Source organism: Arachis ipaensis, chromosome B03 (genome assembly GCF_000816755.2).
Source record: "Arachis ipaensis cultivar K30076 chromosome B03, Araip1.1, whole genome shotgun sequence".
Classification (NCBI taxonomy): Eukaryota; Viridiplantae; Streptophyta; class Magnoliopsida; order Fabales; family Fabaceae; genus Arachis; species Arachis ipaensis.
In genome coordinates, this window is record NC_029787.2 from 18,800,298 (window position 1) to 18,809,413 (window position 9,116).

The 9,116-nt window shown below is 37.6% G+C and overlaps 1 long non-coding RNA gene across 1 annotated transcript; it reads right to left on the reverse strand.

Moving 5' to 3' along the window:
- LOC107634271 lies at window positions 3,946-7,001 on the reverse strand. The gene is made up of 3 exons (XR_001618819.2): window positions 6,752-7,001; window positions 6,581-6,660; window positions 3,946-4,116 (listed from the first exon to the last, which is right to left on the reverse strand). It is a non-coding gene; the product is annotated as an uncharacterized LOC107634271 (long non-coding RNA).

Genomic DNA, 9,116 nt, shown 5'->3' on the forward strand with positions numbered 1-9,116 from the left:
CACTTCTCTAAACACTGCTCTTGTATACAACTTCGATGCAAACCGCTCGATCGAATCAAGGCCAGTGGTCAGCACCGGACTATAGTACGTGGAGTAGAATTAGGCTGTTACTTCATTATTACGATAGTCCTTTACAACCCAATCTAAACTATGCATAAGTTCCAAAATGCTGTCGGTCGATTTAAGGAAGCCCTTAATGAAAGCATTGATCCCTTCACATCTTGAGGTCGTCCTGTAACCCGCACAAAAGGTTTCCCTAAGGTACGCCATTGCCCAACTTTCTCTGCATTCATACGTGCACTTAACCCAATTGTTATCATCTAGGCCAAGCGACTCCACGGATGCCTTCCAGTACTCATCAAACTCACTGATTTCAAAGTTTGCATAAATGGCTTTCCTAAACACCTTGCAAAATTCTGCTTCTTTCACTCGTTGGACGCAATTCTTCTCCAAGTGCCAACCACATAGTCTATGTGTCACCGTCGGCATCACCTCCGCAATTGCAGTACGCATCGCCTTGTCCCCGTCGGTCACCACTACACACGGCTTCTTCTGCCCCATTACATCGAGCAGGTTTAGCAACACCCACCTATAAGTGCGAATCTCCTCATCCTCCAACAACGCGAACCCAAATATAGATGTCTGTTTGTGGTGATTTAACCCAGAGAAAACCACCAGTGGTTTCTTGTACTTGTTAGATCGGTACGTTGAATCAAAAGCCAAGACGTCACCAAATAGCTGATAATCCATCATCATCTCACCGTCAGCCCAAAATAGGCTACCCAAACAATTGTCCGGGGTTCGTGTGTATCGGGCCATGGTCCTCATGTCAGCATTTGCCTTTCCCTCTAAATAACTGATAGTCGCCGCAGCGTCGTCGTTGAGTTTTTGCACGACCCTTTGCCAGTGAACATAATTATACACATCCCATTTTGTAAATCGAAGCATGCCATACCCACCAGATTGCCCCGCCATGTAAGCCATTATTTTCGACGTGGCGATCCCAAACTACTTCAAACTATCCACATGTGCCTTGCCACCCTCACTCATCCTCCGATGACTAGGAAGGAGACGTGCAAACACTGCTGGGGCAAGCTCATGGTTGTGTTCGTCCACGATGGTTCTGACCCTCCACACGCTATGCTGTATATCATAGTAAATCTTCAACTTTGCCTTACAGTCCGTCCGACTCTCCAACCTCTCCTCCCTTACTCGCTCAAGACGGTCGTAGTGCTTAGGATGTCTTGTACCTTGTCGATGATAGAAAAAGTCTCTCCTAAGCAACACCCCATTTACACGAGCTACATCTCCCTTCCGAACTCCGAAACCCCTTAATTTAGCGAATTCCTTGTAGGCAGCGTAAGCATCCTCCTCAGTTGCAAACTCTTTTCCCAAGAAGTCCTTCGCATCGACTGGCCGGCGGAGACAACCCTCTGCCACATCATCTGCATCACCCGACCCATTACCATCATCGGCACCACCTTCACTATTTTCCCCGCTAGTGCCGCCCGCACTGCATTCGAGGTTTTCGTCGTCGTCGTATGTATCACCACTCGCACAATAATGTCTGCAACTATCATCGGAGGCACTCCCAACCGAGTCTTCACCCTCACTGTTAAACAAATGACTGAAATTCATTGGAAACATCTTGGCAACCTTCTAGCCTGATCACATACAAAATAGACAAATCATGCTCACAACCACGCCGTTGGTACAGTCTAAACATCAACCATAGCTATCATAAAGGGACTATAACTTACTCCACAAATAAGACAAAACCAATGGGTCTAAACATACCTCACCAGCTTTAGTGCATCTTAAATAAGTTAAAAACAAAAAATTAAGAACCTACCTGGCACCATAAGTTCAGCAAGATTCCTGGCAGAATTGTAGCCAAAAGGACAAAACCCCTATCCAAATTTTATCGCCGGGAATTAAAAAACCAAAAAACAGCAACCGGTCATATAACATCAAAAACATATCAAGATCTAATTAGAAATCGGTTACAATCATCTTTTCATGATATAGTCCATGCTTTCCCGCTACGAAAGAAAACATTGAAATTACCATGTCCATGTCTCTAGTGTCTATAAAGGTGTCCTTCCTTAGTAGATTGATACAACTCCTTAATTTCACAACACCACCCATATTTAGCCGCAAACAGGTAAACAACATTCCATTCGGAAAAAACAAACTACTTTACGATAATGGTACATCCAAATGCCGGTTTCACAAAATCACCCTAGCAAAAATCCGAGCCATCAAACTTATTACTAAACCACGACAACTACCTATGGGGCGGTAACAGGAACTGACCTCTCAACAGCCATGTATACATTATGTTGCCTAGATTGCTAGCAGTACCCATTGCATTAACAATTTTCCAAACCCACAATATATTGAACTTACTAATTTCTCACTATAACCTATTTCTAAAGAATCTACCAATTTGTTCATACAAGACTTCCTCAAATGCTAAGAATGATCTAATTTAACTTACTATTTTACCAACTACCTTAATCCTTTATCCACAAGATCAGCGACATTTCAGATTTCCACCTCCAAGCCAATACCAGAATATATAAATTCACAAAACAAGTTTCAGACGCAATACTCAGATCTAACCTAACCTGATGGTGTTTCGAGACATGCACTCAAAGCTGATCCTTCACTGGGCAGACCAGCTCCTACCTTCGACTAAGAAGCACTGTGGATGACGAGCAACAACACTGACTACAGGACAAGCGCACCTCAGAGGCATGGCGTCTGTGATCACCACCGCTCCTTGTCTACCACCGCTCCTTGGGTACCACACATGCTCTTGACAATGGCGTCCGTGGAGAGGTCTTTGACCCGGAGGGAGCAGCCGGAACAAACGAAGAAGCCAAGCGCCGGAGACAGGGAAAGTCACGAGACCCGCGGCGGCTATCTTGGTGAATGCTGCTAGGGTTTTTTTGGATGACAGGGAAAGACCACTACAAAAAAAAAGGCCTATGGCCACGGTAAAAAACTGTGATCATAGCTAGTAAAAAGGGTGACCATAGATCTATGGTCACGGTTTTGGACCTATGGTCACGGTTTTTTACCGTGACCTATTCTCTCGTGGCCATAGGTCTATGGTCACGGTTTTTTGGGCTATGGTCACGGTTTTTATGGTCACGGTTTTAATTTTTAAAATCTGACACTTTAGGCCACGTTTTTTTACCGTGACCATAGGTTAATCTGTGGTCACGGTAAAAAACCGTGACCATAGCCTTATCTATGGTCACGGTTTTCACCGTGGCCATAGCCACTATGGTCACCCCTCCTTAAAACCGTGACTATAGATAAGGCTATGGTCACCCTTCCTTAAAACCGTGACCATAGCCCTATCTATGGTCACGGTTTTCACCGTGGCCATAGACTCTATGGTCACCCCACCTAAAACCGTGACCATAGCCCTATCTATGGTCACGGTTTTTCACCGTGGCCATAGACTCTATGGTCACCCCACCTAAAACCGTGACCATAGCCCTATCTATGATCACGGTTTTTCACCGTGGCCATAGATTCTATGGTCACCCTATGAAAAACCATGACCATAGCCTATCTATGGTCACGGTTTTTCACCGTGGCCAAAGCCTCTATGGTCACCCCTCCTTAAAATCGTGACCATAGCCCTATCTATGGTCACGGTTTTTCACCGTAGCCATAGACTCTATGGTCACCCTCCTTAAAACCGTGACCGTAGCCCTATCTATGGTCACAGTTTTTCACAATGGCTATAGCCTCTATGGTCACGATTTTTTAAAACGGTGACTATAGCCTGTTGTTGTTTATGAGATTCAATTTTTTTAAATTATAATCACATATCTCAAAATGATAATAATAACAAAATAAATCTAAAAATAAGAAATTCAAGAAATCTAAATCATAAAATTTTCATTATAAGATAGATATGTTTAATTTTTAGTCTAAACAACACAAATCAAAATAGAGTGGAATTTTTCCAATTACATGTAATTCCTCAAAAAGTACATAACACATCAAAATATTACATTTACATAACTAAGGTAGTAAGACCCATCTCATGTGATATTTGTATGGAACATATTTTCTTCATCACATCATGTCTTCCTGCACGTAAAAGAAATAAACATGTTAGATATCTTGCAAAAATGCTTTTGATGATGCAATACATATGCAGCAAAAGAAGGGAAACATTCATCCACAGCAACACTCAAGAATTATTCACAACCATCATTCACTTCAAATAGCAGCTATTGCAAGAATGCAGCAGTAGTGATAGCTTAGACTCAGAAATTCATCAAAGTTATCACTACTGCACAAATAATTCAGAATCTGTTCATTCCAGCAGCAGCCAACACAAAAATAAGGTAGCAATAATACTATGCAGCAGCATCATATAAACCAGTTTAGCACAAAAGTAAAACAATGAAACAGCAACATAGGATCAATAACAGTTTAAACCTAATCAATAGCACCAAAGAAACTAATTTAGCATAGGGCAGATCAATGAAGCAGCAGCAGGAAGCTAAATTAGAAGGAAATGTAAATTTGTAAAGGAAAGTAATAATGAATAATTGAAGGAAGTACATCTCAATACATGCTCACACAGACCAAGCAAAATAAAACTCATAATTTTGTATTATACATACACACATACATGCAGTGGAGGGATATTTACACTTATATATTATACACGCCCTTGTGTTATTAGTTGGAGTTGGAGTATAATCTTTTTATTATGCGCGCAATAAACCACACCTAAAGAGAAAGTTTTAATTTAATGCAAGCTACTCTAGAACACACTCGGCGCCTCCATAAGTTGACAAATCAAATCCATACTTAAAAAAAAATATGCCCTTATATTAGGTTCCTGTGACCTAAACACTTAGCTGCTCTTAAAATATATATTATTAAATCCATAAGTTGACAAATCAAATCCATATTATTATTATATTTTTTATAATAAAAATTTGATAAAAATTAATAAAATATATATTTTTTATTTTTTATTATTTTTTATCAAAAAATATATAATATATTAATTTAATATTTTTAAATATATTATTTTTATTCATATATTATCTGTTAAATATAATTTTATTTTTTTATATCTCTCTCTTAGAATCACGTGTCTGTATAAGGGAATACAACCTTAGATTACATGAAACCAAGTTCCCAAGTCCCAAGTACTTTGAGCCAATAGCTGATAACAATACTTAATTGATTAGTTTTTTTTGTTGTTGGATAATGTCGCATTACTTTCAAATAACTAGACGACAAATCTCACACACAACAAAATAAACAAATAAAAAAGACCAGGTTAATTTAAAATATTTTATTTTGTGTGGAGAATTCTCATCTTACCCAACTAATATCTGGGCCAGAAACAAATAGTGTCAACTTTTATAATCCAGATGCAATAGTAGTTTCTATTATGCTCTCTAATATACTCTATTATGCTCTCTAATATACTCTGACCATAGTCAAAATGGTTAGTATTTTTGATAATCCATAATTACATATTTGGAAGGGTTATTGCTGGGATCTAGCCCATCATCAATGTTGGTTAGAAGGACAGGTGTGAAACAGAATTTTAGTTAGTTATAAACAAATTTCATCCATTAAAATATATTCTAATAAAGTCATATTAATTAGCTATTTAAAACAAATATATGTATGTATTGCATGTGAGTTAGAATCTAAAGGTGAATACTTTTTAACTTTTGAATGTCCAAACTCAATGTATGCATGTTGTCCATGCTGTAAATTAATATTACTCACACAGACCAAATCAAAATGGGAAGAATGAGAAGCCAGAATCTTAGTCAAATAAAGTAGTCATATATCAAAGGCAACAAAACAAAGCCTTTCCTTTAACACCAGCCAAGGCAAACAAACAAGTAAACAAACACAATCTAACATATATCATATTTAAACATCCTTCCTTGTCAGAAAAATTCAAAAGGGAAACAAAAACTGCATATGTTATGTTGTTTTCATGTTAAGCACTAAGCAGTAATAGAGAGTAAAAAGAATAATAATCCATTTTATAATAATAATAATAATAATAATAAAAAAGTTATGAGTTTTTGTTTTGATGTTTGCATATTTTTGTGCCCATTTCACAATAAAAACAAAGAGATATCCCAATGATATCTTCCACCGAGTGTATAGGAAACACACATAATTGCACCCAACACCAAACCATAGAAACCTGAGCTCCAAAAACCTTTCTTTTCTTTAATTTCATTGTTTTTTACTGCCTCTTTCAGCTACCCTTTTTTCCATTATATATACCCATCAATCTCCAAAAACCTTTCAGATAGAAAGAGTTCAAACCTAAATTCACTACGAAATCAATTGACTACCTAACCACCTAATTCAACTAAGCTAACCTAATCAAACAGCAACCTAATCAACTAATACTAACATGGAGTTTAAACCAAATTTTGAGTTAACTAAAATTAAGTTTTTTGGTACAAGAACATTAGAAGGGGGAAACAATTAAACAGAAAAAGCTGGAATCAAAGGAAAGAAGAATAATTGGAAGTTTGTGCTTTTAGAAACTCACAGCAATGCCTTTTAAATTGAACAACTTCTCTTTTTTGTTGAATTCTAGCATAAGCTCAGCAAGTTGAGGAACATAGTGTCCTGAAGATAAATTGCAAACATGTTTTAATATAAATATAATCAATTATGCAGGAACCAATTTACATAAAGAACAAATGGGAGGAAAATTTACCAGCATAGCTTTCTCCTATTATGAACAAACTTCTGTTTCTGTAGTGTGGGAACTTTACAAACCAGTTTTGCAAGAATATTAAGTTATCCCTACTATAAAGTGAAAGAATAAATCAGAAAACAAAGCAATCTTTAAAGGTGAAAATTCTCTGTAAATTTTGTAAAGTAACATTTGATACTATCTCAAGATGTAGGCATGGCATAACTGTAAAGTATGACAGAATATAATGCAATACACATTACAGGGAACTTTGAGCAAAAGGGACATGGCAGAGTTATGGAGGGAAGAGTATCTATGGTCACCTCCAAAAACCGTGACCATAGATATCTTTAGGCCACTTTCTAAAACCGTGACCATAGACACTTTTAGGTCACCCTTTCGAAAAATCGTGACCATAGATCCTTTTTGGTCATTGTAAAAAACCGTGACCATAGATCCCTTTAGGTCACTTCTAAAACCGTGACCATAGACCCTTTTAGGCCACCCAACAAAACCGTGACCATAGACCACTTTAGGCCACCTCCCAAAACCGTGACCATAGACCCCTTTAAATCACCCTTTTTTGAAAAACCGTGACCATAGACCCTTTTTGGTCACCGTAAAAAACCGTGGCCATAGACGCTTTTAGGTCACCCCTAAAACCGTGACCATAGACCCTTTTAGGTCACCCCACAAAACCGTGACCATAGACTACTTTAGGTCACCCCCAAAACCGTGACCATAGGTACCCTATGGTCACCCTTTTTGTGAAAACCCTGACCATAGACCATTTTTGGTCACTGTAAAAAACCGTGACCATAGACCCCTTTAGGTCACCCCTCAAAACCGTGACCATAGACCCTTTTAGGCCACCCTTTTTTAGAAAACCGTGACCATAGGTACCCTATGGTCACCCTTTCTGTAAAAACCGTGACCATAGCTTTTTTTTTTTGTCACGGTCAAAAACTGTGACCATAGACCCTCTATGGTCACGGTTTTTTACCGTAACCAAAAAAACCGTGGCCATAGACCCAAAATGTTGTAGTGGACTAACCCACAGCAACAACTCCCTTGGTTACACCCACTCTTCTTGGGAAAAAACCTGAAGGCCCAACAACGGCACTAACAGGATACTGTACAGCGAGAACCCCGTTCTAAATGGCGCTATACAGCCGGCTCACCCAGCCCTTGAATGAGCCTCCCCAACTTCCTGAGAGCTACCTGCTTTCAGCCATACAGAGACAACACGTGTTCACAGCAGATTCAATAAAAATAAAAATCTGTAAATCTGTATAAAGATGCATCTTTACAGTAGATCGACCCTTTCTAATTATATTAGATTATGGGATGGGATGGGATGGGAATATTATAGAGGTTAGTGTTAGTTTACTCCTTTTCTTGTTTTTTTTTTCATTTTTTTAATATCAGTTTTATTAGGGATAAAAGATTTAAAACAAATTTAATGAGAGTAAATTGAGACTGGAGGACTAGAATTGAGTAGTATTATATTTGATAATCAGATATTGGAATTAAAATTTCAATTTTAAAACACAAAATTTCAGTTCTTTCAATATCTATAATATTAAGACATAATTCAATCTAATATATTTTATACCAAATACAATATAAAAATTTAATCTAGTCTCTATCAATTTTTATCTTTATTCTAAATGCAACCTAAAAGCGAGTTTATTTATAAAATTTTATGTAAGGTTGTTATTTTCAAAATATCATTTGATTATTTATTTTTCTTTCATCATCATCAATAAATTTTACCTTTTTCTTTTGGATTAAAATAGAAGACAATATTTAGTTTTAGCGACAAAATTTTAGCGGCAATAATACAATAGCAACAATTTTTTTAATTTAATTTATGTTTTTGTGGCTATTATATATTTGCCATCAATATTATATATTATAATGGTAATTATTATTATTGCCACTAAAAATATAAAAAAAATATTTTTAATAAAAAATTTTAGTGGGCCATAGTATTATAGCCAGTATTATTTTTATTAAAATAGTTTTTTTTCCTATTACCCAACTCAACTTCATAAGAGATTGAGAGAAAGAGATTCAGAGAAAGTTTAAGCTCACACTAAAACCGCCGTCATCGTCGCTACTGCCCTCGCCACCGCAGTTCAGATCGAGCAGACGCCTCCCCACCAACGCAACTCCAGATCTGGTAGCAATGCCTTCTTCGCGAAAAACGCTATCGCTATTTTCGGCTCTTCTCTTTTCTGCTCTGCCATTGCCGATCTCTCACCTTCACACTGCACCTTCGCCGCTTGCACCGCCCCTGGTCTTGCGTGTAGATGCATAAGATCGTCGCTGCCGGTAGATCTTCCTTTATTTTTTTGATTTTTTGTTTTTCATTTTAGTGTGT